We start from the raw sequence: 27,931 nt of genomic DNA on the forward strand, positions 1-27,931 counted from the left end.
GGGACACTTTGACGATGGCCAGTGAGTCTGTGACAGACGAAGGTGGAAAGGAGAGCTGCACCGAGAGGAGGATGACAGCAGCAGCAACAATACAAGTCAGATAATCACAGCTGCCGAGGTGACAGCACGGCATGATTAACACTAATGACCCTCCACTTTATGAGCCTCTACAAAGACAATTAGTCCTCCTCCTCTCCTCTCCTCTCTGGGGCCGTGTACACCGATATAACCCACACATCTCCCCCTCTTCTTTTGTATCCCAGTCCTGGTTTTGGATTTGTTGTGGGTGTATTACGGCTTGTGATCATTTCCTCTAACAGCACTGTGAAAGGATTCCCTGTAAGACACCTCGACCTGGATCTGTGAACGTCTCCTCGCTGCTCGTCTTTTTGGAACAACACTTTGAAGACTTTTGTCTTTTTCTGTCACATCTTGGGGGACTTTTCAGTTTACAATTCATGGACTACGGCTCGCAAACACAGCATGCAATTATATGTGATAGATGATCCAATAAGGTGATACCCGCTAAGGTGTAGTTGACATGTGATTGATCGTACGGTTGCTGATTGATGACTTCAGAGAATATGATCGCCAGTCTCGCCAACGGTACCAACAGAGGCCCGTGGGGTATAACGACATTTCTTTCTTCGGCGGCGAAACGAACCCTGATAAGACAAATATGAAATGAAATGCAGTGACCGTGAATGTCCTCACTTGATCTAAAAGCTCCATCTTAAATTGTTCAGCCTTGTGACGCGACCTAAGATTCGAGGAGCAAAATCTACGTCCCCAAAATGACCAAATAAGGAGCCGATCTGGCAGTATAACGGCTCATCAGATTTACTGGTTTGAAGTTCCAGTACGATGTACATTTTTCATATACCACCGTGTCAATGAACCACTGCAAGAGAAGACTCCAATTAATGAATTATACTTTCTGGGTAATGTTGTTGGAATAGCGAGACGGCGATTGCGGTCGTCGGATTTGAGGCCGTTGACTTGTAGCGAAGCCAAAGGGTGAAACATTCCTCCGAGAGGCATTTGCTCGAGGTCCTGCATACGACAGGAGAGGCAGCGGCGGAGGGACATTATGATTGCAATAACCATCCACCCATGCAAGTGCAAAGTCGAGAGACGGTTCAGAGCAATGATTAATGCTGCATTCCATTCACAAATCAGAAGTTACACCAACAACACCGAAGACAGCTGGAAGCTCAGCGACGTGGTGGACAACAACACTCCCGTGGTCAAGGTCTTGATTTAGGCTCAAACTACAACTCTTTACATTCTGCAGCTGTTTCATGCATTCTGATTCCCTAATATATCTTCCAATGTTACGGGGCCAAGCAAACCTCATAGAAATCAAAGCCTTCAGTAAACATGATGACATTTAATGTTTTTCTATAAACTGTGTATCCCTGGTTGTAGAATAAGCCAACCGATACGAAGGCCCATGCAAAAGTAAGGATACAGTAATAAACTGTGAAACTGGCAGAATCTTAACAATTATCATGATACAAATTGCAGGTTGTACAGCCCAACATATTCATGTGTGGACAACTTTCATTCACCAAAGAGTAAAAAGAAGAGCTTAAGACCTTTAGTGAGTCATTAGTTGTATTAACGACCCTGAACAGCTGATCTGTTAACATTAGATCAGCTGTCAGGATATTTATTCAGAACTACTGAAATGTAGAAAAGGCTGTGCTGTAATATGCCAATAACATCGACAGATGATGAACAGAATATTACTTTTGCATTAAGTTGGTTTTAGTTGTTTATTTAATTTAATTTAAATATCAGATTAAGGCATTGTTATATTTAATTAAGTTTTCTTTTCTGTAAATGACTCGTTTGGTATGTTTGGTTTATTTATTTTGTAGTAAAGCAACTTCACAACAGAAAAAACTATTCGGTCAATTCATTATTTTTTGTTACAACTTTGATAAATTGTATTATTTACCACTTGTTTTCTGTTTTACAGTAGTATTTTAGTTGTTTACTTTTGATTTCAGGGTTAATGTGCATTTCAATACCTGTTTTCTTTTTTTTTGTTTACCCACACAGCGGACGCCAAAGAAAAGGCCAGAACCTGACCACCACCAGAACAAGTACGCTTCTCTCAAACAGAACGATCCCCATGTCAGGTCCACATGCCGATGAGGGCTCCAATAATGACCTGCAGCCAAACCCACAGCTCCAGACCTGGACTTCTAGCACCGTGTACTTAGCAGACTCTCGACGCTCTCAGACAGGAAGCCTGTGCCGGTTGAAAAATGACTCCAATTTATTTCTAATGCTCCCAAGACTGCACTGAATAAGAGACATGATGTGTGTGTGCTGGGTGCAGAGGGGAGTACGCTGTTCATGGTGTGAACCCGTGTGTTTTCTGTGGAGGCAATGCATTATGGGTCTCAGGCTGACTATCTTAAGCATGCCGGTTTGTCAGCAGGGAAACCAAAGAGATGTCTCTGGGGCAGAATTCAAGTGAATGAAGTCAGCTAATCAATATCACTTTGCTTTATTGGAGTAAAGTTGGCTTTAAAAAACACATTTGATGTGTTTATGCATTGACTTTTTATGTTTATAGATGCAGTTTTGATCGCTTATTATAAGGATTTATACTGTATGCTCGTTTGCTTCGAAAGAAGCCAATACTCCTTTTTATTGATGATATAAAACTTGTTGAGGCAATGTGGGCTCGGAACCTGCTGAAAAGACGACATAGCCCATAGCCTGGGGAGATGGTGCAGAGACAGACAGCCGGGCTACTTTCTGCATCGACATTGAGAGAAATATAAAACATGTGCTTTAATTGGAGTGAAATGTGTCAGTACCTTCTGCTGAAGAGACCAGAGAGCACGTGAGCAGAGACGTCTCATGATATCATATCATTACTGATGGAATGGCCCTACAATGAAACCACCGAGGATCAATATTCAGCTGCCACAAGCGGCTTCACGCCACAGTGACCCTGTGACGAGCAGAGGAAGAGCGAGACCAAAGCACTGCTCATCCTCACATGTTCACAACATAACTATGCGGTATGCGCTTCCTCTCATCAGTCGCATCTGCAGTGCAGACACGAACAAAGAAGGAGATCTGTAGGATCTTCTGTGCATTTCCATTTCTATTTTTACTGCCACTCTGTGTGTGTGTGTGTGTGTGTGTGTGTGAACTGTGCATCTACACAGGCCACGACACCTCTTCTGTGATGGCGCTTCTCCAGAATACTAAATATTTCATCCCCTATATGTCTGCTTTCTGTCCTCAGTTCAAAAGGGGCTCTGAAGTCAGAAGTCATGGTCATGTGCTCTCAGCACACATTTCATCTGTTGCCTCGACAGTTAATATTCAACTTCATTTGGACGGATTACATGTTTCTATATCACACCAAGAAATGCATCCAGAAACAGAAAGTAGAATGATGGCAGCGCTGCAGGCCACAATGGCCATAGTAAGGACATAAAAGGCCATAAAACTGCCTTTTCTAATATGAACGTGGGCTGTGTGTTCAAATGAGAACATGAGACTGCTCCTCTAAAGTGGGACCCTCTTAGCCCGTTGGCTACACACTGACAGCAGTTATGTTGGAAGAAGCATGCGGCACAATTCAGGGAGGTTTAAACTTACATGTAAAGATTTTATTTAAACACAAAGTGAGCTAAATATTGAACTGTTGCCATAATGTACAGTGAGCGAGCCCCCTAACATACACTCTTCTAGTGTAACGGAGCTAATGTAAGGTGCTAACACTGCACATTGAATGCACTCTGACCAAACAGGACGGATGAGTGACAGGACAATGATATTGATAATAGACGAGTAACAATACGTACTATGACATGCAATAGTTCATTGGCTGCATACATTGATCAAGCGGAATGTGTTTTTGTTATTGTGCACATAAAAGTCCAACATGGATCTACATAACTCTTACTGATGATTGTACCACATCACCCACCGACAGCAAAGTCACGCCCACTGCCCATGAAGTTTATGAAAAAACTGACGTTTATTTCAATAAAGAAATCAATTAACAAGTTACCATATAATTAGCGAGCTGTGACATATGTTGCTCTTTCCCTCATTATCATTATCATTTATGAAGCGTCACAATGTTACAACCCACGTTCTCAGGAATAAAGTTTCTAATCCTCCCTCTTTCGTTTCAGGGGTCCGCCAGAAACAATAATCTGAGTGTGGCTTTGATCTGCTCTCGTGAAATTAATTTATCCTCTTATTCCTAAATCCTGGCCATTATGGAAGATAAATGGCCGCTGAGACACTGGGTTGAAAAAACCTAAAAACCTAAAAAAAAAAAAAAAAGGGCAGCATTGGGGGGCAATTATGGGGGCTAGTGAAGGACATGTGAAGAGATGCCTGCAGGGAGTTTATACAGTTCATCAGCAGAGTATCTCTGTGTGTGTGTGTGTGTGTGTGCGTGTGTGTGTGTGTGTGTGTGTGTGTGAGTGCCCTGTATGTACACGACTGGACATGACCGTTTAGATGAACATGATGTTAAACTGTGTGTGTGTGTGTGTGTGTGTGTGTGTGTGTGTGTGTGTGTGCGTGTGTGTGTGTGTGTGTGTGTGTGTGTGTGTGTGTGTGTGTGTGTGTGTGTGAGTGCCCTGTATGTACACGACTGGACATGACCGTTTAGATGAACATGATGTTAAACTGTGTGTGTGTGTGTGTGTGTGTGTGTGTGTGTGTGTGCGTGTGTGTGTGTGTGTGTGTGTGTGTGTGTGTGTGAGTGCCCTGTATGTACACGACTGGACATGACCGTTTAGATGAACATGATGTTAAACTGTGTGTGTGTGTGTGTGTGTGTGTGTGTGTGTGCGTGTGTGTGTGTGTGCGTGTGTGTGTGTGTGTGTGTGTGTGTGTGTGTGTGTGTGTGTGTGTGTGTGTGTGCGTGTGTGTGTGTGTGCGTGTGTGTGTGTGTGTGTGTGTGGCCATAGTGTAGTCCCACATGGCCAGACTGCTAAGTGGAACAGAAGAGTTAATGGGATATTTATCAAGCGAGAACACTCAGTTAAAGACAAGAAACATGCTTATCTGCAGAGCATCTTCGGCTATTATGATAAACAAGCACATTGTTTAGTATATATACATATATATATATATATATATATACATATATGTATATATATATATATATATATATATATATATACATATATGTATACGTATAATGACCATGAGATGAAATGCAGCCGACAAGACTTTCAGTGCACACTTCCCGCTTTATTGTTTAAGCAGAGAATGAACAAGTTATGAAAATATTAATAGCAAAGTGAACGTTTTTTCAACCTTTAGCTCGATATTCTAACCAGGTTTACTTTAAATTCTAACAAAACTTTAAGAGTATTGAAATATTGCAAAAGGGGAATAAACCCTGATTTGTAGATAACACACGTATGTGTGGTTAAAATAACCGACACATTAATAACCCTGATAACTGAAGATCATCGGCACGCTCTCGTTGAGTTTAATGTCAAACACACATCAGCTGAGCTCATTAGTTCAAAAGCTCCGGGTCACCGAGCTGCGTGTGATGTAATCAGCTGAACGTGTAATTGATTAAACGCTGACCCCAAAACATCCTCTGTGAACTAAACTGAATGAACAGGCAACTAGGAATCAGCTTTTGGTTGCCATAACAACAAATATGGTTGACATATTTTGAGTAATTAGGATACTATGCAGTTATACTCCAGCTTAATAATGAAAATGTGACATCAAGGAATACCATCGCTATGAGAATAATCAAAAAATACTTTCAAATGTCCTTTTTGGTTTACATTCAGGTTAATTTCCTTAATTCGTTTGTGGTGTTGACGGGTTGTCAAACGTTGCTTTGCCTCTAAAGTACTCATCAACACACGTGCAGCGCGGTCTGGTCCAGTTCCTGTTGTAACAGCAATATTGACATACATTACTAATGCAACATATGTATTTATAGGTGAACATGTTGCTGTTTTCCATCCCTAGCTTTCATATATAACAAGTGGTTGCTCCTGATGGCAAACACAGCTGAAGAAATGGTTGCCAATGTCTGGAAACTGTTACCGTCAAGCCCTTTAATGGTATAATATATATATATGATATAATAACTGATATTTAATATCAGTTATTCTCAGGATCAGCCTTGTATGTTTTCAGCCTGAACATGTAGAGACAGAAAAGGTGAAGTCCTCTTTGCGTGATGCTCCCTCATCCACAAACACCATTTTTATTTGGTAATTCTCTTGCACCAAAAAAAAGGGCAATTTATTTCCATTCAGATGTGACCAAAGAAAACATTCAGAGAGCTGTCGACATTCTGAAAAAACAAAAGGCCCGAGTCAATTTAAAACATCTGTAAATGTTTTTTAAAATACTGAAAGACAACAATTGCACTAGCATGAAGCGTGAAGCGTGAGCATTGTGCATGAAAAATGGATTGAATGTACACTTCAATATGTCTTGCAGATGTCAAATTCTTTCTGGGCTCACCTCAACTCGGACTGAGATGGTGGGTCCTTCTGTACTGTTGAATTGAATTGGAACCCATCCCATCAATCAAGGCCAAAGAAATGGGGCCGGCCACAGACACGCTAAAGTACGAGGATCAGATATTACTACCACCACCATGAAAGACACAATAAGGTCATACTGATGCTGCATACGGTATTTTTACTACAGCGTGTTGTTATCTTGAACATGTTTGAGTTTATTTTTGCATTACTTCCGTCTCACCTGCCGTATCAAATCTTCACAAAAGGCATCACTGAATAAAGGCCAATGAGAGAGCACAGATATGATGCATCTGAATGTGAAAGTCACTGTTCGCACAACACAAGTTTATTGTGGCCAGGTTTCATTTATGGATGTCTTTCTGAACTCAATGTGTCATTCACTGTCTGTGGGGAGAGGGATGCTGTTGGCTTGTCGATCATAACTGGTAGCCTTGAAAGACAAGGTGAGGCATTCCCTCTGGGGACGCATGGTTTGGGGATTGATGTGCTGCACAATAGTCATTGGTCATTGTACAAGACCTCTGGTACATACACTGTTTTGTGCACATGCATCACAACAATAAATGAATAAATACAACTATGAGGTAGAACAGCAACAACAGAATGAAACAGAAGAACCAAAGGGTCCAGTCCACTCCCTGATGTCTGAGTGTTTCTGATCAAGTTTCCACCAGATCACTTCGAGACTTATATAAATAACCCAGTGCCTCTCCCCTGCATTGCAATCTGGTTGCTGTCTTACTGACATATGCAATACGCTCTGCTCAAAGGGCACAGGCTTCTTGCTATATTATGATTATTGATATGGCTGACCCCTAACTACCAATACACGTGTCCAACTTCATCAGCACATGAAAACCTTTTGAGCATTACCTTGAATTATGGTCCTGAAAAGTCAGTTTAAACTAAACGAGGCTGAAAGCAGTCCAGAGAGGCTGCTCTGAGAGGCTGAAGGGCAGAACGATGCTCAGCAGGCAGCACATGAGGCATATTGAGTTAGCGTGTTAGCTTAACACAAAGCTGTGGCTGATGGGAAGGGCATTTGTTTTGCAGGTATCCGGTTATGAATCAAAGTATTGCTCAACTTGAATTGTTGACCTGATGGTGGCGCTAGATTAAAAATCAAAGAATCACCAAAGATATTACAATGTAGGTCTGTATGGCAATGTGCATGGCAATGAATAACATAGCTGTACATTTTCCTGAAATGTCAATGGAGATTCTACGAGAACAGTCAGCAGATCACCAAGGGTTCAACCTCTGGGACCCGGACTGTCTGTACCACATATAATGGGCATCTATCCAATAGTTTCAAGACATTTCAGCCAAAGCTGCCAACATCTGGGCACCGTGCACGTCTTTATGAAATGTTCATGTGTTTTGGTTATTCTAGTCACAGAACCGGAGGGTGTGAGGTGGGCTGGTGGCCATTCAAGATTAAACACATGGAGGTTTGAACCCATCTGTGGATGGGAGCGCGCTGAAAGGTTCTGAGGTCCTGGAAATGATTCACGCCTCGTCACACGAACGTACCAAGAGCTTATTGTAGTCTGTATAAATAAAGTTATTATCTTGTTGTTATCTTGCTGTACTGAAGGGAAAACCAAAACATTAAGATAATATTACATTTCTGATTCGTTCTCACATATCAAGGGTCAGACAACATTGACCTTTACCATAATCTTTTGTCATTTGAGCCTCTTCCTGCTCCTTGTGTGAGAGGGAGGAAGCACAGATGTGGAGATGAGATCAACGTGTGTTTTAAATGCCATGAACCCTATTAGCAGCACCGCCTCACGTCTTCCATGCGCCCTCAGGCTTGTCGTGCTCATTGCCGGCTGGTCAGTGGAGTTTTGTGTTTTAATGACATCGTTGACGTGACCAAGTCACTCTCTGTGGCTGCTGTGGGAAGTGTGTCCTTATTTTATTCACAGCGCCTAAAGGAGACGCACTCGGCTGTGGACGAGTTAGACTCTCGTGCATACATATTGGAATATTTGGAAACATAAGGCACACAACATCCGGAGAAACAACATAAGAGACTACAGTGTGTGCTAATAGATTAATAGCTAAGTTATTGCTGAAAATGTCATAATTGAATAACATAGTGCTTTTAACTGGACATCCTTATATTTTCCTTTGCTATGCCTCATTATTTTATACTACTAAGTTTTAACAGCAAATACATTTTGAGGAACAATTTCTTAAAGAAATATTTGACCTTTGACCACCAACATCTAATCAGAACAGTGACAATAATGCATCGAAAGGTTAATTTACTAAAGAGTTACGTGTACACGCTGCATCATCAACATTCTTTTCACGCTACACATAAATTGTTTGAAATAAAATATGAGAATAAGTGGGAGATTGTACACTTCTTGATACATTAAAGTGTAACGGTTATGTCTAAGCTGCTGGTGGTCAGGTTCATATTCTTCTCTCTCATTGCTATGAGTGCATGCTTGAAGTTTGAATGTGCTCCACTAACACTGCAGACTCACTCCACTTGAAGAGCAAATGCATATACCACCTTTAATTACTTTAACCACCTGGACTGGAATATGATAACTTCACAGTATAATCTGATTCATTTTAAAATCCCATTTGCATGTACGCCGGTTCCCCCCCAGATACATAGCGCATATACAATCTCCAGCTATTTGTGACAGCTTCTATTCATTAATATGAAAATGACTTTCTGGAATAAGGAAACTGGGAATCTAAAGGCTGATTTAAAAGAGAATACGAGCTTAACAAGCTGAATATATATGCCCATTCAGAGTCAGAACAAAGCTGAGGCAGCTAATAAAACATTAACCAATATACGATTATTCTGCTTACACAGAGACACTTTGGGAATTAAAATCAGGGAAATGTCCTTTGGATGAATTCTTTCAGCCATTTACATGGTAAGTATTGGCCCATGTTAATGATAATCATAATAATGAAACAAACGGTATCAGATTGGCATCTATGGATATTTTCCTTGAATAAATCCATGAAGGCAGGGTTTCAATTTCAATGTGTTGCTTTAAAACAAAGAAATGTGTCCTCACCTCTTCGGATCATACGCAGAATATGTTTTCATTAGACATTACAGCTTCTGCACATGAAAACATCTGAGATCAGATATGAAACATTTGTCATTTTAATGTAAAGCTTTGACTCAGATTGCAGCACTACAGGATCTTGGCTTTCATATTCTATTGAAGATATTACACATTGAAGCAGCTTGGTTTATGAGATCACAGAGAAGAACAACACAGACTTTAAATGCTCCAAAGTAAACAGGAACATGTGTTTAGATCTTAAGAAAAACTGCTCGCTGTTGATTCAGAAGAAGCTGTTTCAACCCGCAGTGGAACTGTTGAATATTTCATGGCCAACACAACGTTCTGACGGATAGAAGCACGAACGAGGAACAAATGAAATCAAAGCCTTCCAACCGGCGACGGAGACGACTCCATGAAGTAGTGCATCCAGAGGGTTCAGTGGTCTTCACATCCAGTGGTCTTCACATCCAGAGGGTTCAGTGGTCTTCACATCCAGTGGTCTTCACATCCAGAGGGTTCAGTGGTCTTCACATCCAGTGGTCTTCACATCCAGAGGGTTCAGTGGTCTTCACATCCAGTGGGTTCAGTGGTCTTCACATCCAGGGGGTTCAGTGGTCTTCACATCCAGGGGGTTCAGTGGTCTTCACATCCAGAGGGTTCAGTGGTCTTCACATCCAGGGGGTTCAGTGGTCTTCACATCCAGGGGGTTCAGTGGTCTTCACATCCAGAGGGTTCAGTGGTCTTCACATCCAGTGGTCTTCACATCCAGGGGGTTCAGTGGTCTTCACATCCAGGGGGTTCAGTGGTCTTCACATCCAGAGGGTTCAGTGGTCTTCACATCCAGAGGGTTCAGTGGTCTTCACATCCAGTGGATTCAGTGGTCTTCACATCCAGAGGGTTCAGTGGTCTTCACATCCAGTGGGTTCAGTGGTCTTCACATCCAGAGGGTTCAGTGGTCTTCACATCCAGGGGGTTCAGTGGTCTTCACATCCAGAGGGTTCAGTGGTCTTCACATCCAGTGGATTCAGTGGTCTTCACATCCAGTGGGTTCAGTGGTCTTCACATCCAGGGGGTTCAGTGGTCTTCACATCCAGAGGGTTCAGTGGTCTTCACATCCAGGGGGTTCAGTGGTCTTCACATCCAGAGGGTTCAGTGGTCTTCACATCCAGTGGTCTTCACATCCAGGGGGTTCAGTGGTCTTCACATCCAGTGGTCTTCACATCCAGGGGGTTCAGTGGTCTTCACATCCAGGGGGTTCAGTGGTCTTCACATCCAGGGGGTTCAGTGGTCTTCACATCCAGGGGGTTCAGTGGTCTTGGCTGTGGATGGACCGGGCCCAGGAGTAGAGCTGGAGCCAGGGCCTTCTGGTCTGGAGCGCGTGGCCATGCATTCCTCATTGCACGTTTAACAGAGGACGCTTAGAGTGCTTTTTCAAATGTTCCATATTGAAAGTTAACCTGAATAACATCCGGTATGCCGAACCCTAACTAAACATACCTGTGCTGGTTCAGAGGGTAAACAGAGAGACCACGAGGAGCATCTGTCCTCCACGGTGTGATTGACACGTATCACGGATGGAGGCCATTTCTGATTCAGTTGACTTCCTGCTGTCCTCCACACAGGTATTTTAAAGTAAACGCCTCTAGACACACTGCCGGGCTTATTTACTGCAATCTCCGATATTCTGTCCCAGACAGGTGCTGTATAAATAATGAGACCGTGTGAGATGGAGCTATTATGTGGATGTGTGGGCTTCAGGGAGATATGAAATGAAAGTATTGAATGCCAGATATTTGATTGAGCGAAAGCCAAAAGGGAATTCATATTCTTTTCATTTTGTTATGCATGTAAGAAAAATAAATATACAGTGGCACATTGGTGGAGTCACGGTTTATACCATTGGCACAGTTTTGATTACATGGAGTACAATACTGATATATATTTCATGAGAAACATATTCAACTCAATTTCCTTTGTGTGAAAGCACACTTTGCGGATGGTATGTTTGTTCTTCTGGGATACAAGCGGCCGAAATGAGCTTCCTCCGTAGGGTGGCCGGGCTCAGCCTTAGAGATAGGGTAAGGAGCTCGGACATCAGGGGGGAGCTTGGAGTCGAGTCGCTGCTCCTTCGTGTCCAAAGGAGTCAGCTGAGGTGGTTCATCTAGTCAGGATGCCTCCTGGACGCCTCCCATTAGAGGTTTTCCGGGCACGTCCAACTGGTAGGAGGCCCCGGGGAAGACCGAGGACACGCTGGAGGGATTATATCTCCCGGCTGGCCTTGGAACGCCTCGGGATCCCCCAGAATGAGCTGGAAAGTGTTGCGGGTGAGAGGGAGGCCTGGGTCGGCCTGCTGAACCTGCTGCCACCGCGACCCGACCCCGGATAAGAGGTCATAATGGATGGATGGATGGATGTTTGTTCTTTTTCTTAATCTTTTTGTGTGGCTATAAACCGTCATGAATAACTTGTGTCATGTCAAACCAAAATGTCCAAAATTAGATGTGCGTGTAAAACGTGGAAAATGTGGAACTATAGTGGAAAACTTCAGACTGAACTTGAACAACTAATAAAATGTCATAATTTAGGAGGAACTATAACCACTGCAGAGATTTTAATAAGGCTCTATTGGACTGCTCTTCCATTTGTTAAACTTGGTAAAACAGCATGTGAGCTTAATGAGGGAAGCCACTTGTTCTTCTGCTGCATTGGAACTGTGTGAAGATGAACACCGATGGAGCCTCAGGGGAGCGAAAGGTGTGAAAGTACAGTGGAGGAAAACATGGCAAATTGTATAATTGGCTCATCGCTGTGTGGGGGACGGCACTTTGTTATCAAAGCCTCTTGTGTGCAGCGAGGAACACCTAACAAGTCCCTCCTACGGGGGTTGCATTCTGCTTTCTAAATAAAACAGATCTCCTGTTAAGACAGGAGAGGGAGAGCAACTTTTAGAGTAATGATGATAATAAACTGCACCTCTGGGAGAAAAAGAAACTAACTACTGGAATAAGGAAGTGAGAAGATGTTGCAAAGCCATTTCAGAAAGAAGCTAACTGCTGTTTGGATGTGAACCACGTTGTCGTCTGTCAGCACAGACAATTCCTTAAGTTTGCAAAAAGGTAAACATTTAACTCCACACACTGCACATTTGATAAAATGCGTGTCATGAAAAAGTATTTCCTTTTTTCCAGCTTCTTTTAAAAACATCTTTTGATTTGCTTGTTCTACGGAGTGGAGCCAGTGTGGGCATGAAGCAGGCGGGTCAGGGGGATGCTGAGTACCGTGTTCTCATGTCATGCTTATCTTCATTTACAGTGTTTTAATAAGCTCCATTTGTTACGGTCCACATAGACCTCTCTTTCATTCACAAAGATTACAAAGGCTTCCCCAAACTGTCTCAATTCTTTTCAACCAGAGCGTTTAAAGTACACAATCCATCCAGTCAGAGACGTGTCAAGTGAAGCGGAGACACGTGGCTGTGACCTCAGCAGGTAACGCGACCTTTATGTTGACCTTTATGATTGGATCCTCAGTCACGACGGTCTGAAGTCACAGTGTCCTCCATCAAGACGATGAACTCCTTCACAGCGCCCGCTGCTCCAGGAAGCTTAGAACGGGTCAAATGCAGGCGTCAACAGGTTAAAAGATTCACATTCAAACTCACTGTCATGTAATGTGCAGGTTTGATAGGACCTGCGTGTTATACACTAGGCTATAAGCTCTCCGTGTGAGGTCCTTCAGGTCTTCACCATCAGGTTTCCTTTTAACAGAAGAAGAATTGGAAAGAATCCATTCCATACTTCACAGTAACATTTATAATCCTTAAGATTTGTATTAAATTGAACGCTGATGCTATTCAAACTGTTCACCATTTGTTTTCACAATAATATTTTCACATGAACTGAATTACTGTATGCCATACTGTACTATTTGCTTACCTGGACAATCAGTATTGTTATGTAAGTACTTGACATAAAACGGTTAATTTATTTTATATGCAGTAATCACGGGGTTGTGAGGGGAATAATTGAAACAGTTGCAGCCATTTTTTCACTTATGCATTATAGTAAACGGAACATATAAAATGTAGGATGAGGGATGCTTCGGTGAAAAGTTATGTTATCTTCAGCAGCAGGAATTATTTTGGGCATTTTTTTTTACTGCAGATCAGTTTTAAATATTTCAGAAGTGTTAGCACAAGGGAAATTAGCCAGAGAGTTTAATTTATTGTGGCCTGCTGTAAAAACTTATTAAATGTTTGGCTACATTGGTTCATACAACTTGTTGTTTCCACGGGAACCACAGCTGTATCAGAGAAACAAGGAACACATTTTATTCTCCACATCTAACATAACTTAAATCGTGTTAAATAGAAATGGAATTTATTTCTACATTGATAGGACTTTCATGTACAGTGGCCTATTTCTTGCTTGTGTAATAATAATATCAGGTATTTGTTGTGCATGCAAACAATGCATCCTTTGGTGTCTGGTTGAGGCAACTGGAATTTGACTGAAGATGGAAAACATAACATCTGCTGAATGCCCTGATGCATGCTATGTTAATATCAGTGTGATATCATTCATACCTCCTGGACCACTACAATACATCACTATGGTGGAATCTTTGATCCTGCAAACTTATTTGAAAGATAAAGCTTTTAATAGAGTCATCTGATTCCTGCGTTTCTTTCATTACAACAACCGTCAGACAACCTTTTGAAGTGGAAACGTTCAAAATCCCATCTGCTCGGTTATTCTAAGTGTAAAGGCAGCCGCAGCAGAGACGTGCGTGAACCCTGCAATGATTCAGAAATTGCAGAAGATTGCACTACCCACCACCACAACTGCACTTTGAGACTTTGAGCTGAAGTACTAGAAGTTTGGAGGCTGAGAGAGAGAAAGGGAGGCGTGGAGAGAGCGTAAGGTCTATCAGGGTGTCTGAGCTTCATGTCTCTGTGTTCCTCATGAAGTGCATTGCCCTTTACTGGCGTAATGCCTACAGAGAGACTAGAACTTACACACCTCCTTGCATAACAATTATTCTTTCTATATTCTTGTTGGACTCATTTTTTTTGAGTCGCTCAAACTACAAGAACCCCATAGAGGGTTAAACATGTGGGGTTTGTTCTTTATATTTCCCCCCCACCAAAGTGGGAAGGTCAAAGTCCTCTGAGGTACCACGGGCCTCCATATCACAGTTCAGGGATTAGATGTGCTTGTTTTAGACTCAACCCCTGATATTTTTGGAAACACTGACCTTTTTGGATTCAAATGTTAAATATGACTCATTTTATTTCAATACATACCACCGTACCCTAGAGCAGCTCAGTTACGGCAACCATCATAATCATTATTAAATTGGCGAATAACGAGATCACACATATTTAACATGATTAGTCATTGACTTGGAAAACACAATGCATTTATTGAACAGTTGTATATAATTACTTTAAAGCTACTACGAGGAACTTTCATTTTGTGTTGATATTGGCTCTGTGGACGAAAGAGGTTCCTGAGTCCCTTTAGAAAACTTACTGCAGCAGGTCTGACCCAGTCTGAGCAGATAGGAATGTGAAGTGGACTGTTTTATAACCAGTTAAAAGTAAATCCATCATCTTGAGCTTCACAGCTCCCCTTTCACTTGGCCACGAGCAACTTTTATCTCAGGTGTTTCCATGGCGACCTAAAGGCGGTCGGTCACGGTGCACCACCGGTTGAATCCATGGGCACTCCCTGAGAAGTGGACACATATGTTCAGTGTATTATGAGACTGTGAAACCTAGCTTTGCTGGTAATGCTCCGAAGATATAAGACGGATATGCTTACGATGTGGAATTAAATATTATGACCTTGAAATAACATATGTAATGTAGAACCAACCTTCAAACTTCAGGCGAAAGTAGAACACTGAAGCAATTCAAACTGATTTTCACCATATTTCCAACATTCAGGAAAGAGGCCTTTAGGTTTGATAGTTTCAATGCAAATAAGCTTTGAAGCCCTCAGGAAATCATCACAGTTTCTCTGCACTGCAAAGAACCTCTTGGTGCCACGTGCTGCCGTGTCCTCCAAACGTCCTTGTGTGCTTCCTGGTTAGGGCGCCGCCCCCTGCTGCACCAGCCCTGCTGCATGTACACGTCCTTTCAGAATACAGTGAAGGTTCTGGAACTTTCAGATAAGGATTCTAATTTTGTCAGCACTTTGTGTCGACCACTAATGGCTAATAGAGTAAATAATTATAAAGCTACACTGCGATAAATCGCAAGGTAGCTTTATAATTAGTTTCTCTCTCTCTCCCTCTCTCGCTGCACTGAAGGCCGAGAGAGGATAGGTCTGTGTGGCTATAATTATACAAACTCCAGTTTAATGATAATCCAAAGACTACGTTAGAAAAATGATTCAGTTCATCGTCACGATGAGCAAAAGCCAAACCAGTGTTTGCATATCAGTCTCACGGCTCTCATCAACCTTGTATGCCCGGCACCAAATGGGAAAAGTAGTTAGCTAATAGCTAGTAAACGTACCGTAGTGGAGCATTCGACCACTACAGGGACAGATATTGTTACTTTAGACCAACACAAAATATGCATTCTAAAAGAGTGAATATTGGACTTCATCAGACGTGGTGAATGTGCTCTGTTTGTCATTTTCACTTTGCAAGGTGAAGACATATTGTGTTTATACATGTTTGTGCTGGTCTGAAATGGTAAAACAAACAATTCATAGTTAATAAAGATACTCCCTGGTATAAAAGCCTCACGCAGTCTCTGCATTACACCAGACCCGCCAGCATTTCCCTTCCCAGGCGGTGTGGACTTCCCCGCCGTGCTCATCCTGGTCCCCGACCACGAGAAAAGCCTGAACCTCCTCTGGGCCTCGTCAGCCTTGCAGATCCAGGACTATTGTTGGCATTGTAAACAAACCTCTGTCTGGTTCTGTCGTTCTTACCACCCGTTGCATCATCAGATAAGTTGAGTCTTTATTTTTCAGGATTAGGTATTGAAAGCTCTAGATTGTAGACTCTCTAACATTTGAAAAGCTCTACATGCAAAAAATGACCTTTTTGGCAAATTGGAAGAATAATTTGGATGGGATCGAATATGAATCCTGGGAATTTGGAGTATGAATTATTTTTAATTAATTTTGATGAGGACTATGGTCTTACATGCATATTACATTAACTTCATAAAAAAAATCATCTGCCATTTACCTATTCATTCATAATAAAAAGTGAAGGTCTGGCAATATGTTAAAATATTCAGCCCAACAACTGGTGATTGGCAATATATTTGCTAACCTGGCAGAGATAATAAAATGACAAAAATCGCCCATAAACCCACAGTTGGACTCAGTTAAACGTGTGGAGTCGCCCAACCCCAGTGAAGTACTGGAACAACGCAGGTAGAGGAGAGAAGTGGCATTTAGCCTTTGAGTTTGCTCTTTCCTCTGAAGTCGATGGCCAAGAGGTCAGAAATGTCTTCTGGAAAACTTGTTTCTACAGCCCTACTTTACACACAGGTGTTCCTCCATCTTTCCTCCTTCACTTTTAAAGAATAAGGGTCATTATGTTTTCTCAAAATCAAAATCTAGACAGTATTGAGAAAATACTAGAGATCCTCTGAGACTTCTTTCCTTCTCCGACATCTTGCTTTTCAAGACTTCTGAGCCTCACATAAATGTGTCATCATCATTTACGACAGTATTGACCATCATAGAAACCTTTTCCTCTCCACTCCCAAACGGGGGGTTGACCTCAGCCCTGAAATGATGAGGAAGTGCAGATATCGATCTGCTTCTGGAGGCTCAGAGAGACGTGAGTCATCAGCCTCGGCTCAGTGGCCAAGCGGCCGCAGTCAGACCCGGATGGCTTTGCCTCCATCAGCAGGACGTTAGGAGGCAGAACCCCGAGTGGCAAAGTGAGGTCTGAAAGACGGCCGCTCGGAGCACTTCTACACTGCGTGGCTCGGGTGTCAAAGGTGTCACTTTCTCTGGAGGTAATCCAATTCAGATTTGACTAAAAGCCAGAAACCTGTACCTGAAACGTTGTCAGTAGTGGGTCAGCAATGTTACTTGTTTTTATGTTGAAGAAATATAATTATGGTGACGCTGTGTTGGTTTGTAATGCAGGTCTTACATGTAACGAGTTTAAATCCTTTATGTCTCATTGATCCATAACATTCAAACACAAAGAGATTCGTCACCTCAAACTAATGCAACAGATCATACCTTCATCAAAACTGTAGGTCTTTTCTGGTGCTCTTATATTGTATTAAGTTATATTATTAGGTGTTTTTGATATTTTGTCCATACACGTTATATCACTGAGGATATGCTTAATTGGCAACTTGGTTTATATTTGCATTAAAAAATGTAATTCCTGAGTATTTAACGCCCCAAAACGACAAACCAGCATTAACGCTCAAATGAAGGAGTCAGATCAGAAAATGCATGACAAACAATCTATAATTAATTAATTAATAATAATAATTTTTTTTTTTAATTTGAAGGACCATTTTTGGGGATTACTGCATGCACAACTGTGATGGATTTGAAATGACAGAACTGAGAGTTTTTAGTATTTTAGTGTTTAGACAAGCATCCTAATTGAAAATCGGTTTATTTTCTAACCGGAGGAACATATACAGGTACGAATGTGCAGTGGTAGGTTTATCTTTATTTACTTGAAAAGCTCATAATTATTTAGTCAACTATCCACTTGGGGGCTCTTCAGAAATGAGTGTACACAACCCACTTAGCAACCACTTCGTCACCAAGCTGCACGGACTGACTCTACTTCCAGGAGTCAAGTGGAGTCTGTATTTCAAAGGCGCGTTGAAGCCGAGGCAATTAAAAACAACGTTCTTCTCCTGAAGAGCTGCCAACGACTTCACTCTGTCAGCAGTTTGCTTCTGTTGAAGCAACGTGATGTTTGCAGTCCGAGCGACCATATTATGACCAACGTGTGTCTACCTGCCTCGTGTCATCAAGGAGCCATCACACGTCTTGAAGTGGGGAAACAATGGAGTCTTCAAAGAGCACGAGGAGCAACACTGGAGCCGAACTTCCAGCGCCCTCAAGCAGTGAACTAAAGCAAAGGATTATTAATTCACGGTGGTGCATCGCAGTGTTTATCTCTTTTTGGTGTGGCCCAACATATAACTCCAACCTGAGCAGAACGGATGACCTGTGAAGAACCTCCCCCGAACGCATATGAGATGGATCATATGTAGACATGAGTAAAAATGATGTAAATACGCTCAATATTACACAGTATGAATATAGTATCTGTGTATTCTTCTACTTTCATGAACAAAAAGTAGCTAAAGGACAATCCTGCATCGTAAATCGAGCATAAAATGTGACGGTTGTCATCTGGAGCACAATGAGCCATTGTTTGCATAATTACACCGACTGGCCTCAGTACAGCCGCAGGATGTGAACACCCTTTACTTTATATTTCATACCAAGAAAATCAACAAATAATCCAAAGGTCACCTCATTGTCATTCAACCTCACTCACGTGTCGATTACATCTGGTTGTACTCAGATCTCATAGTTTCAGTATTTTATGCTTACACAACAACCACCAGTTTAATCTAATTAAATATAAATAGTGAAGGTGCAAGATTTCACAAATGTTAATAATGACATGATGAAAAAGTAAAGATGGCTTCATGTGCAAGTGAACCATCCTTCCCCTTTCCTCTCTTACGTGGCTTCTCAGAGATGGTTTTGTAACGCAGTCGGCTGAGAGAGGACAGACATTTACTCTGATTATTAATTCATAGGATGGATCCGGCAATTCATTAATTAATATGTGAGGGTAAGGACTTTTGAGTGTGCATAACATGCCTACATGCAGGCAAACGCACATGTGTGTGAGTTCCATGTCCATTCACCGTTGTTGACAGTTCAATCAATCAAGTTAACTCTCATTTCCTCCACATTTCCAATCTTCCTCCACATTTCAACTTTTTTTAATTTACAACCTTTTTGTGGGTCGAGCGAATAAGAAAATAGTCTCGGGGGATTCAATGTGCTTCGGTCGAATTGACATCTTTTTAAGAGTTCTTACATCAAGGACATGAAGCTGCAGTCAAGTTGACGCAGACTGACAGCTGACATGAAGACCATGCGTGCAGGACCAGATGACAGTGGTATACACTGGATATACTGCAGCTAAACTGACATTGATAAACACACAAACACCACAGACACGGTCTGTTGTTGGAAGGTTGTCTTTCAGCTCATGGAAATACGTAAGTAGCCAAAGTTTCTCACTAGAGCCACAGAGGCTCATTGCAGTCATCGATCCTCGTGAAGTATCCTAATTGCTGAGGATAATAAAGAATTGATTGAGGCGGTCAAGAGGAAAAACACATGAAATGCATGCCGGCACTCTCTATGCGTGTGCATGCATGCGTGAGGTAAACAGATTAAATCTATAATTAAAAAAGATTTGAACACAATATGAATAAATAGTGTTCGGGCAGCTAAAACTACTTGGTTAAGAATTAGAGAAACGTACAGACATGTATGTTCCCCTATATCACCTTAAAGGTGTGCTTTGTAGGATTAGGAGGCATCTAGGGATGCAGGAGAATGATGCAAAGACTTGAACATGCGTATGGCCTTATGTAATGTGTCTATTTAGAAATATGAGTCCCTGGGGACATACAGTAGACTCCCCTTTGCACTTTTAGAATGTTACAAAGGATGAATTTTTAAAAAGGATATGTCCCTCCCACAAATAAAAACACGACCGTGATCCAGATGATCAACCACAACGTGCTGAAGGTAGAGCGCCCTGAGGTCCACCTGTGGAACAATTAGCAGCCCAAATGCCCCGCAGAGACCTTATGAATATTTCACAGCAAACGAGAGAGAGGCTGCATGTTGGAGATCTCCGAGGGCCACGGAGGGTCCTTTGCTCATTAGAGAGGTGGGGGTGAGCTAAAGGGAACGTGTACATGCTCTTCGCCGGCTGCACCATGCTTTGTAAATATAACTGAGAACATGAGCAATGTTACACACCGTGAACTTGGGGTCAATCCACACCGGTGGACACTATTCACACATTTTAGATGCTCACAGCGTGTTTGTAGTGCTGGAATGTATCCAGAAATATGTCCTTCAAAAATGAAATGCTTTACAAGCATTATTATAAAGAAGAAAAAAAGAAATGTACACTTCTCTGCATTTGAGCCGTCCGTAGTTATTAAGGAGCAGTGGAGTGCCTGGCAGCAGCTGGGGGTTCAGTGCCTTGCTCAAGGGCCCTTTGAGATGAGCGGGGATGGAACCAAGTACCTTGTAACATGTAACATTCTACTAGTATTTGTACATGTTTCAACACATTTAGCTTACATTACCAAAAGGCCGTTCAAAACCGGCCTTTTGTTTCATCCAAACAACTTCACCCTTGACTCTGAGCACCCTTGGCTCTGAGCACCCTTGACTCTGAGCACCCTTGGGTCCTGAGCACCCTTGACTCTGAGCACCCTTGGGTCCTGAGCACCCTTGGCTCTGAGCACCCTTGGCTCTGAGCACCCTTGGGTCCTGAGCAACACCTGCCAAGACATCCCTCGGCAATGCTGGAGTATACAAGTAGTTTGGTATGAAAAGCTAAGCTAACATTGAGTCATGCCGTTCAGAGGTGTAACAGTCGATACCCTCTTAACAATGTCATCATGCCTCATTTTAATAAATCCAGCTGTCTGCACCAGCTCCTTCTTTCTAAGGAACATAACCACGACCTGAAGACTTTTAAGCATCAAGTCTATTTCTTCAACAATATGCACATCCACTTGAGGTCTATGTGCATAACTTCCTGTGTAAATGTGTAAAACTACAGCTGAGGGCTACGAAGAGCATCACAGATTGAAGGGCATTGCAACTGACCAAGCTGAGTTATTTCATGCATTGCTGTGAGAATGGATTTTGAACCATAATCAGATGCACAAACTGATTCTACTGGACCAACATTCGCTGCTTAATCAGGCGTAAAAGTCTAACTGGAGCAGTTTCTGAGTCCTCATTCAGGCCATTAAGAGGAGTTGACTATTAATGATGATGTCCTTGATCATACATTCATAAATGATAATTAGCTGGTGACAGATAGACAAGCATGTAGACATAGGAAGCACACACACACACACACACACACACACACGATTAAATACATGAGATAATCAGTGTGTTCGATACTGCACTCGTTTGGGTCCTCGATACTTTGGCCCAGCGTAACGTTAATTGGATAAACGGTTGTCCAGACAATTGAAGGACTAGACATCCAGACAGACTCTTTCCACTCTACTTAGATGTTGATTGTCCGTTCCATTATAATGCGATTGATCCCACTTTACTAAAAACCATCCAGTGATGCAACCTTTCACTGCGGCTCATTGTTACTTTAATCTGGGATGTCTTTGGTTTAAAATCATAATAGAACCGACGTACCTGTACGCAACACAAAGAACATGAGAGCAAATGTACATTTTTTACATCAAATCTTATATTGTACAAACGATTACAAAAACGGTTCCACGAACTGACACTCCCACGCTTCACGATGCAAAGTTCTCACACATGCAGGACGAACCCACACACATGCACCCGGGGCCTCGGGGTACGATCACACTCATTTCTCAACTTCTGCCCACTTACAACCTCCTGCTCTGTGACTCCGGGTCACAGTCTCAGTGTGTGTGTGTGTGTGTGTGTGTGTGTGTAGCAAAATGAGAAATGCAGTTTGTATTTTTCACACAACCTCAATGCCATGTTTGTTTGACAGGAGCCTCTGCAGCCCTCTCCCTTCACTGCGTATTAACTGTAATTAATGTGCCACAGTACTTATCCTGCTTGCCGTGATAAACTCATAAATACATTGCAAACAGATTTAATATTAAGCAACGCCATCCAATCAAGCTGTAGGGCTGTTCACCGTGATTTCAGTGAAATGAGATCAAAATACATGGAGGGTAGTAAAGAATAACACATCTGGTCCTTCTATCAAAGAGCCTGACCTGGACACCTGGAGACAACATCACCACACAAGCATCTCCTTGTTGGTTACCATGACGCTGAGGTCTGGATAGTCTTCACATCTCATGGCAGCGAAGCATGTGTGTGATATGTTCTTCAAATGTAACGACGACATGTGTCCGTAACTGACCCCATAATGAAGCCTCTTCTGATCTGATGACCCGTATGAGTACTTCAGGTCAAGTAACTTTGTGATGGTTATATTAATAACTATGTGGAAAATGGGAGCAGCCCTTGGACTACGCTGACCAACTAGCCTGACCTCCGCCCCATGCAGCTTGAAGTGGAGACTTCAATAAGCCAATGGCATGCCCCTGAAGTGTATCCTTCACTGCCAAAGAGATTAAGTGATGTTCTCATGAGGCACAGGATGATTCCTATAATGATCCACGTGCCCAGAGTTGTTCCATTGTCCTCCAAAGCAAGATAAATCAATTTGCCATCAATAAGGATCCTTCAACTCTCTGTGCCCCTTCAGCTTCCTCCATCAGACTCCCACCAATGCCACCTCAATCTTCATAGAGTACCTTTTACTTGCTTAAACTGTTGTTGTTCTTTTGCTCCAATCTTTATGCTTCTGGGAGAATCGGACTATCCCCAGCCTCCCCCACCAATCTGGAGACAATGGAAAGTTAGTGGAGGGAGAGGGAAATTATGAAAATATTTTCAGAGGCAGCGATGCAAGGCCACTCGAGTTAGGGTGCTAATGTAGCGTTGGCCATAAGTGAGGCAGCGGGCGCTGCCATTAGGGCTCATTTAATGGCACAGGCACCTTGTTTAATAAGCATGGATTACAGGTCATAAAAGGCAATGGAGCACACAGGCTGGGAGGAGGAGAGAGGGGGGGAGGGGAGAGGAGAGAGATACCAGGCTAGAAGAGCTGCCTGTGGACAAGAAGAAAAGATAAGTGACAGGCGTGGAGACATGGGAAGAGATGGGCTCTGAGATGAGGAGGCACAGCTGTTTTGGCAGTTTACTGCTAAAGAACTCATTAACTGGAGGGGATGTGCCCGTAATCAGCCTGTTAACTTACCTCGTTCATTTGTGTCATCACTTGTCCTCATGCAGTCTTTGAGTGGTTTCTGAAGCTCTAGGATGTCAGTACACAGATTCAAAGCCTTGTTGTTCCTGTTGTGGACCGACCAGCTTCCTGCTGATCCTCATCTAATGATCCAAGAGCCAGTAATACAACTTCTCTTTTTTAAATTACTAGAATATGATGAAATCCTCCAGCTGTTGAACCAGCCACTGATACCATATATATATATATTATTCACTCGTCATGGCTTAATGTTAACCCCGTGCTGGGATCATTAAGGATCATCATGTTACTCACAGCTTTTTACAACCTGTTGATGAGCTTGGAATCCAATAACGTCTGTTTATGGCCCCACTGGGTGGTCATAAAGTGATGGATTAGACGCTGATGTGGTTCAGTTGGGTAGTCTGCTTTAATTAACCTTTCTGCCCTCTAGAGCTCATCCAGGTGAGTACAAGAGGTTATTGAAGGTGGAATCAATTTTGCATTAAATTATTTTTGTAGCTTTAGTTCAATAATGCATTTGGGTCCAGATAAACATGTCACATTTCTAAATAATACATTTGAATCACACATCTGGCAGCCTTGTCAAATACAGACACATCTGCATGCTCATGCATTTGCACAGCTGCATCATCTCATCGGCTTTTAGAGGATTATGAACAAAATGTACGACTCAGATTCAGACTGATAAATGAATAGGAAGTCAAAATCAGAAGAGATCCTTCATCCGATGATTCAATGATTACAATGTGACATATATTGTGTTGTATTGCATCGTGTTGTGAAGCGATCTCTGCCCATCAGGATTGGGTTGACGCCCTCGGGGTAATCTACACATCTCTTATATCTCTTATATCCAGAACAGACTGTGGTCCCAAAGAGAGATGCACAACAAAGAGAAACAAAGGCACCATGAGAACAATCCTGTAATTAGATCTAAACTTTGGACTTTCAAAGAACATGTTTGAACATGACTCTGCCAGTAGATGAAAAGGTGGGAGTCTGTGTCACAATCTTGTTTTATCTCACATTCTCAGCTTGGTTACGACTCCATGGCAACCTTCCTCTTGAGAATGATGGCAAAATGAAACGATGCGTTTGGTATATTAAAGTTGGTTTGATTGAACTCTTCTTCCACGCTGGTAATGACTCAAGGCATCTTTTGAATTAGAATCGTATTGTGTGATTAGAAAGGTTTGTCTGAACTCATTAAACTAAGATTATTCTTTTTGTAGCAAACATCTACGGAAAGATGGTCAAGCTGAAATGTCAATGACAATCTGAACTAATAGACGACTTCGTGGTTTAACTCTCAACGTCCCGCCTGGACATCCTCAGATCGTTGAGCCTGAGTCATGTTTTATGACCTCATCGATGCAGAAAGACACAGAAGATGCATCCAATCTTTCTGAAACCAGAAGTTTTTAACACAGCATGCTCCTAATTGATATGTTCTGCCCAGTTAACACGTGTTTAGTAAGAGGAAGCGACCTCTCTCCATTCCATGTGATATAATACACATCTGTGAGTAAGTTGGTCAAATTCAATTGATATAACTCATATATAGTCATACTAATAAACAGGCCTATCCTTTTATATTAATCATTTGGTAAGATCCTGCCTCGTTCCAATGTTTAATCCTTGTATTTTTATATATATATTTTTTTTATCTACCTCAGCGTAACAAATTCACTTAATTTGTGAACCATTTTTCAGATTGACTCTTTTCACCGTTTCATTTGCATTTGTTCTGATCGTGTTCATACAAAACTAATTACTGACTCACTTTATGTGTCTTTATATACATTAATTGTACGAGGTCGGAGTTGACCTAACAGACATAATGTTGAAGTGGCCGCTCATATCATTTGTTAAGCATCCTGGTTTGAAGTACCTGACTGCCGCCCAGGTGTGCGATCCCTCAAAAGAATCCCACCGTTGCAACATTCATGAGATGCGAGAAATGAACCCCGAGCAGCGCCTGTCGTTATTATGCTGACGCCATCAACAAAAAGATGCTACAAACACTTGCTAACTGGCCCCCTGCGGTGCCACACACGTGTGATGGATAACAGCAGACTCTCCCAATCTGTTCCCTTCGCAAGAAAGAGGAGAGATCAAATTAGTAAATCCCCTGCGAAAAACTTCTCCTTCCACTTTAAAGCGTGTTCAGCACAAAGTGTTGATCAATGCCGGTAGAGAGCCTTAAACCCTGAGCCCTGGCACCACTTCACATCAGATGAGAGCAACGATGATGGGAATCAGCATCCAGCCACCCACACAGGGGACAGCAGTGGACCTGTAACCTTTAGAGCTCCTCCGTCTTCCTCCTCCTGGTAAATCAGCAGGAAAGATTCTTGTAGCTCTATACAGAAATTAATGAAGTGTTGAAACTTCCTTACATCATTTTTATTCTGTATAACCATCACATAAAACAAGAGTAGTAGTATTCACCCTCAGCATTCTCTTTCCTACAGAGTGGTAACCAAATATATTTCAGAACATTTGGAAACATTGTTTCTGGAGAGTTCTGTTTCATTCACATCACGTCTGACGAGGCAAAGAGATGAAGAACACAGGTCACTGCTGGATTTACTGCAGGCCAGAGCTGTCATCTCCAGCTCTGTTTGGGAATAAAAGGAACATACTAACAAATATTGCAAGTACATTTGCTGGCATTATGGATGACGCTTGGGGCAACAAATTGCGAGTGGCCATGCGTAAGATTAAGAGAAGGAAGGGAACGCGATTTGAATGAAACATGAAAGGATAAGTGTGTGTGTGCGCGATATGCATCAAGTTCTTCCTCTCCCAAGCAGGGCGTATTATAATCAGCTCGGCGCCCGGGGGACTCAGGGGGTGAACAACATGTGCAGAAGCAAAGCTGGTGAGGCCGGCTTTGCCTGCATCAGACAACGATGGAAGAAAAATAAAGTATGTAGAACAATACATGAGCTACAAACCTGCACGACCTGTGTTATCATCTTACTTCCTGTTTCCTAAATGTGTACGTTTTCTATTTCTTTTGGAGGCCGGTGTGCTGCGTCTGTGTCTCAGTACATATACTGTCTGTATGTGTGAGACAAACAGAGGCTGGAGGTAACGGCTGAGGCAGGACGTCTCGTTGAATGATGCCTCGGGAATAAGCCTGCAGGAATCAGTGGTCTGTCAACCTTCCAGGACCCCTGGGACCAGCCGGTGCCCAGGAGGCTTCACTTACAGGCTGCAGGGAGGCCTTGATGAATCTCCTTATGAGCAATAGGCAACATACTGCCTAAAGACACGTGGCGTTAAGAAGTGCAGGCATGGCTACACTAGCAAATAATACATGGATATGCACTAGTTAATTCTTAACAATTGATGTCATGGTTTATGATTTTGAAGGAGGCAAACTCATTTGCTTAAGTGCTATTTTCCAGTTTGATGGCCACTGATGTTGGTGCGCAGCTGCAGGAAACTGGACCCAAACGCCGTCAACGCGGGAAAAAGGCAACTTTATTGCTCCCTGACAGGATTCTAACAAACGAGACTCACACAACAAGACAAAGGGGACACCAACAGGGCTGGAATACACACGGCTGGACACAGGAGGAAACAATCAGGGACATGGCAGACAATCACAGACAGGAAGTGAAGGGAAACACGAGAGACAAGGACTTCAAAATAAAACAGGAAACACGACACAAAACTACAGATCCTGACAGCCTGCCTGGTACTTCGTGAGGCTCCTACTGAACAAGTCCAAATGATTTCATCATCAGAATATTTAAAAATGGGAAAGGACAGAATAACAAAAGCATTTTTTTTAATCCCTAAAAAAAACACCGGGACATTGTTTATCATTTAATTATTTGGATTCATTCTGGAAACTAAAAACCTAACAAACTAAAAACATGATGTACCCGTCATGAAGGGGCATGTTGGACTGCTGGGCCACAGAAAACATCTAATATCATTAGAATGTAATGAAATGATCTCAGAGGCTTAAACCATAAGACCAGTGCTGCTACAAATAAAGATCATCTATGTCTATCATAATGTGTTTTGTGAGAATCTTTATTCATTAGCTAATTGATGACCCTGTTAAACATCTTGAAAATGCCATTACTCCGTTTTCCTCGTGGAACAAATGTTGAAACTATGAATATACAAATATTATATTATATTTTTTAAATCAACATTTAATTGCTGGATAAAACATTTCTCCTAATTCCCTGTAAAGTTAATTCTCGATGTGCACTGGAGGTGACCACATCATAGTGTGAGGAT

The sequence above is a fragment of the Cyclopterus lumpus genome, chromosome 8 (genome assembly GCF_009769545.1).
Source record: "Cyclopterus lumpus isolate fCycLum1 chromosome 8, fCycLum1.pri, whole genome shotgun sequence".
Lineage (NCBI taxonomy): Eukaryota > Metazoa > Chordata > Actinopteri > Perciformes > Cyclopteridae > Cyclopterus > Cyclopterus lumpus.